This window comes from Eriocheir sinensis, chromosome 27 (genome assembly GCF_024679095.1).
Source record: "Eriocheir sinensis breed Jianghai 21 chromosome 27, ASM2467909v1, whole genome shotgun sequence".
Classification (NCBI taxonomy): Eukaryota; Metazoa; Arthropoda; class Malacostraca; order Decapoda; family Varunidae; genus Eriocheir; species Eriocheir sinensis.
Genome location: NC_066535.1, coordinates 19,472,403 through 19,481,570, shown reverse-complemented (window position 1 = coordinate 19,481,570; position 9,168 = coordinate 19,472,403). Strand labels below are relative to the sequence as shown.

The 9,168-nt window shown below is 45.5% G+C and overlaps 1 protein-coding gene and 1 long non-coding RNA gene across 2 annotated transcripts in view; both read right to left on the bottom strand.

Annotated features, from left to right (window-relative positions):
• Positions 1 to 615: 615 nt before the first annotated feature.
• LOC127004254 (uncharacterized) lies at positions 616 to 6,242 on the bottom strand. The gene is made up of 3 exons (XR_007757720.1): positions 5,540 to 6,242; positions 4,435 to 4,541; positions 616 to 3,313 (listed from the first exon to the last, which is right to left on the bottom strand). It is a non-coding gene; the product is annotated as an uncharacterized LOC127004254 (long non-coding RNA).
• A 2,682-nt stretch (positions 6,243 to 8,924) lies between these two features.
• Positions 8,925 to 9,168, bottom strand: part of LOC127004253 (cleavage stimulation factor subunit 1-like) — a 42,895-nt gene continuing 42,651 nt past the window's right edge. The window contains exon 9 of the mRNA XM_050871816.1: positions 8,925 to 9,000. The gene's annotated coding sequence lies outside the window, so the exon portion shown is untranslated. The remainder of the gene's footprint in view (positions 9,001 to 9,168) is intronic.

Below are 9,168 nucleotides of genomic sequence, written 5' to 3'. Positions count from 1 at the left end.
AGTTCTGGTCACCCTACTATAGAATGGATATCAAAATGTTAGAATCGGTGCAGAGGAGGATGACTAAGATGATTCAGGGGTTGAGAAACTTGCCATACGAGGAAAGACTCAAACAGTTAAACTTGCATTCTCTAGAAAGGCGAAGGGTGCGTGGAGACATGATCGAGGTTTATAAATGGATGAAGGGCTTTAATAAGGGAGACATTCATAAGGTTTTGTTGGTAAGAGAACCGGGTAGGACACGAAGTAACGGGTTTAAACTGGATAAATTCAGATTCAGATTCAACAGGGACATAGGCAAAAATTGGTTTACTAACAGGGTGGTGGATGAGTGGAATAGGCTTAGCAGTCATGTGGTGAGTGCCAATACAATTGTCACATTCAAAAATAGACTAGATAAATTCATGGACAGCGATATTAGGTGGGGTTAGATACACGGGAGCTTAGGGTCAAAGGAGCTGCTCGTACAGGCCTACCGGCCTCTTGCAGACTCCTGCGTTCTTATGTTCTTATGTATTCCTATGTATTCATCTTCTCCCTGCTTACCCATTCCTCCTCTCCCCATTCACCCCTCACTCTTCCCCTCACCTCCCCTTACTCCCCATCCCCCTTCACCTCTCATCCAACCACCTGCCACATCCCTCCCTCCATCACTATAACATCACCATTATCATCACCAGTACCTATCACCATTCCCTTCATCACCATATAAAGGATCACTATCGTCTATTATCAATATTTCTCCTCCTCCCTCCACACTCTCTCCCAAGTCCAGTAATATTCCTTCAAACAACTACAAGGTCAATCTATATTATACCCTCTAGTTGAAGCCAGTCTCCTGCCCCCATTCTCACATTTTGCCCTAATCTAATATGTACCATCTAGTTAATCAATCCGGTAATATTCCTTCAAACAACTACAGGGTCCCTTCTGTACACTGGTCATGGGAGGGTAAAATCTCACTTGCTTAAACCCTTCACTGTGGATTTCCTACAAGAAGACATCACCAAGCTACAGGAGTGGAGCAAAAAGTGGCTGCTACAATTCAGTTTAGAAAAATATATAGTCCTGCACCTTGGGAGGGGATATCCACCACACCAGTACCACGTGGGAAGCACTCCACTATCCACCACAGAGACAAAGAATGATCTGGGAGTACATATGTTATCAGGCTACCAGTGAAGGGATATCCAGCACACCAATACCACATGGGAAACACTCCACTATCCACCACAGAGACAAAGAATGATTTGGGAGTACATGTTACCAGGTTACCAGTGAAGGCGAAATCCGTGCCAATCACAGCGGACAGGTAAAAACATTTGCTAATAATATGAACTGTCCGAGAAAACATGAAAAACAGTGGAGTAGATACCAACCTTCAGCTTTGGGATGACCACAGACACATACATTTATTTTAAGGTGGATGTCATTATTTAGATCCATGAAAGGGGCATCAAAACAAAAATGATAGACCCAAACACTCCCTCAATGACACAACATATGAGGGACAGTAACATAAGTATACAAAATCAGTGGAAATTCAATACCTTATATATAGAACAAATAATAGACCCAAACACTCCCTCAATGACACGACATATGAGGGACACTAACGTCATTATAAAAAATAAGTGCAAATTCAATACCTTATATATAGAACAAATAACAGACCCAACAAGACATATAAGGGACACTAACATCATTGTAAAAAAATAAGTGAAAATTCAATACCTTGAGTCAACCACAAATAGTAGAGATTTTTGGGTATTTGGTAAGCTTTGGTTCCGTCTGGTAAGGCACTGGTAGAGGTTTTATGTTTTAGGAAAGGCTTTCATATGGGTTGTGTTGGTAGTAGTATTTCCAGGTGTAGATTTGCGAGCTTCCCCAACAACACGAAAAACACTCATAAGCCTGACTGGTATCCTTGGAGGCTTTGGGAAATAGCTGTCACAACCCAGGCTCGCCAGATTCTGTGCAGTGTAGTGCGGAGGACGCGGAGACAAACACAAAGCCTCTGGGGTCAAGGCGTTGGCCAGCGGCTGTAATAAATAAGTCATTTTTTCAACCCTTGTTACGTCTACGCTGCTGACGGGTAATGCAGGCAAACATTTTATTTAACTTTCTGTTCGTTATTATGTATATTTGGTTGTTTTGTACAGAGATCAGAATTTAGTGCCCTTACTGCTAACATGGGAGCATATGCGGGAAACAACAGAATGTTTGAGCCCTCTCAACCTTTGTGTTCTCATAAGACTGAGACACTTTCATGGAGTATAAGATACTTATTTTCGTGACTGGACTTTTTTTCCACACCACCTCTGAGGTAAAAGTCCCAGGCGCGTTTTTATTTAAGAGGTGTCCCCTGAAGGCCTAATCCTCTCTTTGATCTTTGATCAGAAAATTCATTAGTTGGGTTGTTGACAAGTTGGCAACACAGCGGGTTTATGCGTTTATACGTTTTTAAATGGAAGCAGCAGTAAGTTATTGCAGTAAGAGTTGTTACAATAGCAGAAGCAGCACAGGTCATTATGCGTTAGCAGTACGAGTCGTTGCGGCAGCAGAAAAAAACACGAGTTGCTATGCGTCATGCAGCAGTACGGGTTATGCAGAAGCAGAATGGGTTGCCGCGACAAGTGCACCACAGTATCCCCCAGCACCTTAAATATATTCCATCAATACTCTTACACTCTAACACAGGTGTGGAGTCGGATATAAAAAAATTTGACTCCACCGTGCAGTGGTAGGGAAATTAAAGCCCGCAACGCCACATCGCACCACAATAAATGAACCACACCTCACCTTAATTAACGAGCCACACCGCACCACAGTAAACGAACCATACCGCACTACAATAAACGAACCATACCTGACCTTAATTAACGAACCACACCGCACCACAATAAACGAACCACACCTCACCTTAATTAACGAGCCACACCGCACCACAGTAAACGAACCATACCGCACTACAATAAACGAACCATACCTGACCTTAATTAACGAACCACACCGCACCACAGTAAATGACCCACATCGCACCACAGTAAACAAACCACACAGCACCACAATAAAGGAGTCGGAGAGCATTTTACCGTCTCCAACTCCAGGCAAAAGTAGGCTACACACTTGTACCATTAAATATACCTTAAAGTACGTTATATCAGGCTTAAATATACCCTTAGTAAATTCATCACACTTCAGGTATAGACAGAAAAAAAATCCCCTCCTCCTGTTTTGCCTCTCTTCTTTCTTCTTGTCTTCTTTATTCTTGTCTTCTTTTCCTCTTCATTGACTAGGCTCTCTTGCAGGCCTGGAAAAAATGGTACTGTCAGTCGCTTCCACATCAACTATTTCAAAAACACCAAAAAGGAGATCAACTGAGTTCCAGTGAATGTGTTTTCTACGTTCATGGTACAAAAGAAGGGTCGTCTACCTCTACCACCAGGGTCTTAAATCTACCCGTGGAAAGACACAGAAATCCCTTGTCAAATATGTAAGCTTAAGTGCTGAAATGGTTTATTTAAGTATGCCCCAAAATTTGTTAATCAGAGAAAGGTTTACATTTTCTGCAAACTGAAAAGGGTCAAACTGCCACCAGGGTCTTAAAACTACCCGTGGAAAGACACAGAAATCCCTTGTCAAATATGTGAGCTTAAGTGCTGAAATGGTTTATTTAAGTATGCCCCAAAATTTGTTAATCAGAGAAAGGTTTACATTTTCTGCAAACTGAAAAGGGTCAAACTGCCACCAAGGTCTTAAAGCTACCCGTGGAAAGACACAGAAATCCCTTGTCAAATAAGTGAGCTTAAGTGCTGAAATGGTTTATTTAAGTATGCCCCAAAATTTGTTAATCAGAGAAAGGTTTACATTTTCTGCAAACTGAAAAGGGTCAAACTGCCATCAAGGTCTTAAAGCTACCCGTGGAAAGGCACAGGAGTCCCATGAAAGCCTAGTCAAATATATGCAAGCTTGGGCGCCAAAATGTTATGTTAATCTTAACCCAGTAGCAGCGGGGATCATGTTTCTTAATGGTCCCTCTAAGCGAGAAAAATGAGAAAAAATCACCCCTCACACAAACCATTTCATAATATATATATCAAAGTATTTGTGATCAGATTATGTATCATCTATTTTGGGGGGTTTAAATCATGGCACAAATTTGGCCCGTCGCTGCTACACGGTAAAGCCACAAATTTGGCCCGTCGCTGCTACACGGTAAAGCCACAAATTTGGTACGTCGCTGCTACACAGTAAAGCCGCAAATTTGGCCCGTCACTGCTACCGGGTTAAAATATGTCTGTAATTAGAAAGGTTTACACTTGCAGAAGACTTCACACTAAATGAATTCAAGTCCAACAGCACAATGAGACCTCTACCCATAATAATCCATATGAAAAAGTTTTGATTGCAACGAAAGAAATCAGTCGGTACCTTAACCAGCTGTGTGTGAGGGTGGGCTGTCATCTCCTTCCCCGACACACACACACCGCCTCCTGCAGTCATCTTCCTCCTCTTCACAGCATCGACCATCTGGCTGCCTGGAAGAAACTCTGTTGTTAGTCTAATGAAGGTTACATTTTCTGAGTCTACATGAGTTTGTGATTATCCAGGATGAGTGAGACAGAAGTTGGTGTTCAGAGATGCTCCCACCTCGCTCATTAACTATTTCCAAATGTTAAAAAGAGATCAGCGATGTTCTAATGAGTGTTTTATTAGGTTCATGGCACAGAAGAAGGGTCAAGCTACCACAGGATCATTAACCCAGTAGCAGCGACGGGATAAATTTGTGGCTTCACCGAGTAGCAGCGACGAGCCTGGGAGTGTATGTTACCGGGCTACCAGTGAAGGGATATCCAGCACACCAATACCACATGGGAAACACTCCACTATCCACCACAGAGCCAGAGAAAGACCTGGGAGTGTATGTTACCAGGCTACCAGTGAAGGGATATCCAGCACACCAATACCACATGGGAAACACTCCACTATCCACCACAGAGCCAGAGAAAGACCTGGGAGTGTATGTTACCAGGCTACCAGTGAAGGGATATCCAGCACACCAATACCACATGGGAAACACTCCACTATCCACCACAGAGCCAGAGAAAGACCTGGGAGTGTATGTTACCAGGCTACCAGTGAAGGGATATCCAGCACACCAATACCACATGGGAAACACTCCACTATCCACCACAGAGCCAGAGAGAGACCTGGGAGTGTATGTTACCAGGCTACCAGTGAAGGGATATCCAGCACACCAATACCACATGGGAAACACTTCACTATCCACCACAGAGCCAGAGAAAGACCTGGGAGTGTATGTTACCAGGCTACCAGTGAAGGGATATCCAGCACACCAATACCACATGGGAAACACTCCACTATCCGCCACAGAGCCAGAGAGAGACCTGGGAGTGCATGTTACCAGGCTATCAGTGAAGGCCAAATCCATGCCAATCGCAGTGGCCGGGTTAAAAGTGTCACAAGTAAATTAAATATGAATGGTAAAAATCCAGGATAAAGAGATAGAGCTCACCTTTCCGTTCCTGCGTCTCTGCTTCTTGTCTCTTGCCTCCTCGTGCTTGAGTCGTCTCTCCCTGCGCCTCCCTTCACCTCCTCGTCCTAGTGCTCCTCCTCCGTTCCCCGGCCAGCCAGGGGAGGAGGAGGGGAAGAGAAGAGACGAAAATTAGTGCACATCCCTAAATAGAGGGTGCAAAACCTATTACAATCTCGCCACCTTCGTAAAGAAACCGCCCAAGTCGTTATTTTCTATTTTTCAAGAAGAGAACGTCATCATCTCATTTGGCTTAAGATTTAGGCAGAAATAAAAAGGCAATTCTAGAACACTCAAACCCTGAATATCTAAGACAACTTAACAAAAATGGAAATCACTGAAAAATGACTTAGGCAATTACTTTATGAGGGTGACGATATAACAGCAGGAGGTGTGTGTGGGGGAGGGGGTGGAGGAGGAGGAGGGGGAAAAGATAGGAAAGAAGGCCATGCTATTTGCACCTCTGTGACATGTGCACCGCGGGGAGACTTGACATGAGAGCCCCGCCCCGCCCAACGGTGTTACGACGTCGGGATGACATCAGCTTCACTCACACTCGCTTCTGCCATCACTATGACATGTGCACCTCAAGGGAGGCAGATCCTCAATCCGACTGAACGACAAACAACCCAGACAGTGGTTCAGGCCACCCTAGCCAGCCACATTCCGCCGAAACGGAGTGGAGGTGTCGCAACCCCCCACCTTAGGGCTGCCGCCCCCAGCTTCATGAGTCCCCCCACTCCCAAACGGGTGTTACGACGTCGGGATGGTCTCGCCGGATCTCGGGACGGACAGATTCACACAAGGAGGTAAAGGAAGTTGAAGGAGGAGGAGGAGGAGGAGGCAGGCTGAGAAAAGATTAAGGTTCGTTAGAAAGTAAAAAGTTTTTAATAGAAGGCAAAAATGAAGCCAAACCCTCAGAATGTCATAGTGAGGTACTTAACTTAGTAATGCAGAGCTCTTCCTCCTCTTGCTGTGGTCTGGGCAGGGCAGCCCCTTGCTTGCTGTGGAGGGCAGCACTCCACAGCAGCTGAGGAGAGGAAGGAAGTGGTCACACCAAGGTCCATATCATTAACCCGGTAGCAGCAACAGGCCAACTTTGTGCCATGCTATTTACCCCCCCAAATAGAGGATACATAAACTGATCACAAATGCTTTGATATATATTATGAAATGGTTTGTGTGAGGGGTGATTTTTTCTCATTTTTCTCACTTGAGTGACCGTTAATAAACATCAACCTGATGCTACAGGGTTACACCACCGCTGGGAATGCCTGAAACTCCTATAAAAGCCTTAAAAATGTGAGCTTGGGCGCCAAAATATTTAAGAAAATGACCCAGAGAAGCTGGCAATGATTCGAACACATGAAGAGAGGAGAGGGCGGAGTGCTGAGGATGGTGGAGGATACTGAGGTACCTAGAGGGAGGACAGTTAGAAGACCCAAGGATAACATGGAGAGGAACAGTGACACAAGACCTGGAAGTGTTAGAAAGAGGAAGGATTAGCATTGGACCCAGCAAAATGGAGGAGCATCAAGGCAAGTCCGCCATCAAGACTGGAAGGACTATAAACAAAGAAGAAGGAGAATATGGAGCAGCTAACAACTCTGTGTATATCTGAGGTAGTGTTAGAGGCAACCAAACCAAGGCGAAGTTCTGTTTTTGGTGGCATCTGGCGGTTGAATTCTTGCTACAGTGTGGTGTTGGGTTACTTGGCCAAAGTGACAGAGATGAGCACTGAGGCCATGTGCAGCTTTAGCCTATGTCCCAAAGCTTTCCATGAACCCCTCCATACAAAACAGCAATAGAGAAGGACCCTTGACCATGAATTTCCTACAAGAAGACATCACCAAGCTACAGGAATGGAACAAAAAGTGGCTTCTACAATTCAATGAGGAAAAATGTAAAGTCCTGCACCTTGGGAGGGGATATCCAGCACACCAATACCACATGGGAAACACTCCACTATCCACCACAGAGCCAGAGAGAGACCTGGGAGTGTATGTTACCAGGCTACCAGTGAAGGGATATCCAGCACACCAATACCACATGGGAAACACTCCACTATCCACCACAGAGCCAGAGAGAGACCTGGGAGTGTATGTTACCAGGCTACCAGTGAAGGGATATCCAGCACACCAATACCACATGGGAAACACTCCACTATCCACCACAGAGCCAGAGAGAGACCTGGGAGTGTATGTTACCAGGCTACCAGTGAAGGGATATCCAGCACACCAATACCACATGGGAAACACTCCACTATCCACCACAGAGCCAGAGAGAGACCTGGGAGTGTTACCAGGCTACCAGTGCAGGCCAAATCGATGCCAATCGCAGTGGCCGGGTTAAAAGTGTCACAAGTAAATTAAATAGGAATGGTAACAATCCAGGATAAAGAGATAGAGCTCACCTTTCTGGTCCTGCGTCTCTGCTTGTCTCTTGCCTCCTGTGCTCGAGTCGTCTCTCCTCCGCCTCCCTTCACCTCCTCGTTCTAGTGCTCCTCCTCCGTTCCCCGGCCAGCCAGGGGAGGAGGAGGAAGAGAAGAGACAAAATTAGTGCACATCCCTAAATAGAGGGTGCAAAACCTATTATAATCTCGCCACCTTCGTAAAGAAACCGCCCAAGTCGTTATTTTCTATTTTCAAGAAGAGAACGTCATCATCTCATTTGGCTTAAGATTTAGGCAGAAATAAAAGGCAATTCTAGAACACTCAAACCCTGAATATCTAAGACAACTTAACAAAATGGAAATCACTGAAAAATGACTTAGGCAATTACTTTATGAGGGTGACGATATAACAGCAGGAGGTGTGTGTGGGGAGGGGTGGAGGAGGAGGAGGGGAAAAGATAGGAAAGAAGGCCATGCTGTTTGCACCTCTGTGACATGTGCACCGGGGAGACTTGACATGAGAGCCCTGCCCTGCCCAACGGTGTTACGACGTCGGATGACATCAGCTTCACTCACTCTCGCTTCTGCCACCACTATGACATGTGCACCTCAAGGAGGCAGATCCTCAATCCGACTGAACGACAAACAACCCAGACAGTGGTTCAGGCCACCTAGCCAGCCACATTCCGCCGAAACGGAGTGGAGGTGTCGGCGCAACCCTCCCCACCTTAGGGCTGCTGCCCCCAGCTTCATGAGTCCCCCCTCCCAAACGGGTGTTACGACGTCGGGATGGTCTCGCCGGATCTCGGGACGGACAGATTCACACAAGGAGGTAAAGGAAGTTGAAGGAGGAGGAGGAGGAGGAAGCAGGCTGAGAAAAGATTAAGGTTCATTAGAAAGTAAAAGTTTTAAATAGAAGGCAAAATGAGGCCAAACCTCAGAATGTCATAGTGAGGTACTTAACTTAGTAATGCAGAGCTCTTCCTCCTCTTGCTGTGGTCTGGGCAGGGCAGCCCCTTGCTTGCTGTGGAGGGCAGCACTCCCACAGCAGCTGAGGAGAGGGAAGGAAGTGGTCACACCAAGGTACATATCATTAACCTGGTACCAGCGAACGGTGAAATTTTTGCCATGATATAAACCCCCAAAAATAGATGATGCATAAACTGATCACAAATAAGTTGATGTATATTGTGAAATGGTTTGCATGAGTGATGATATT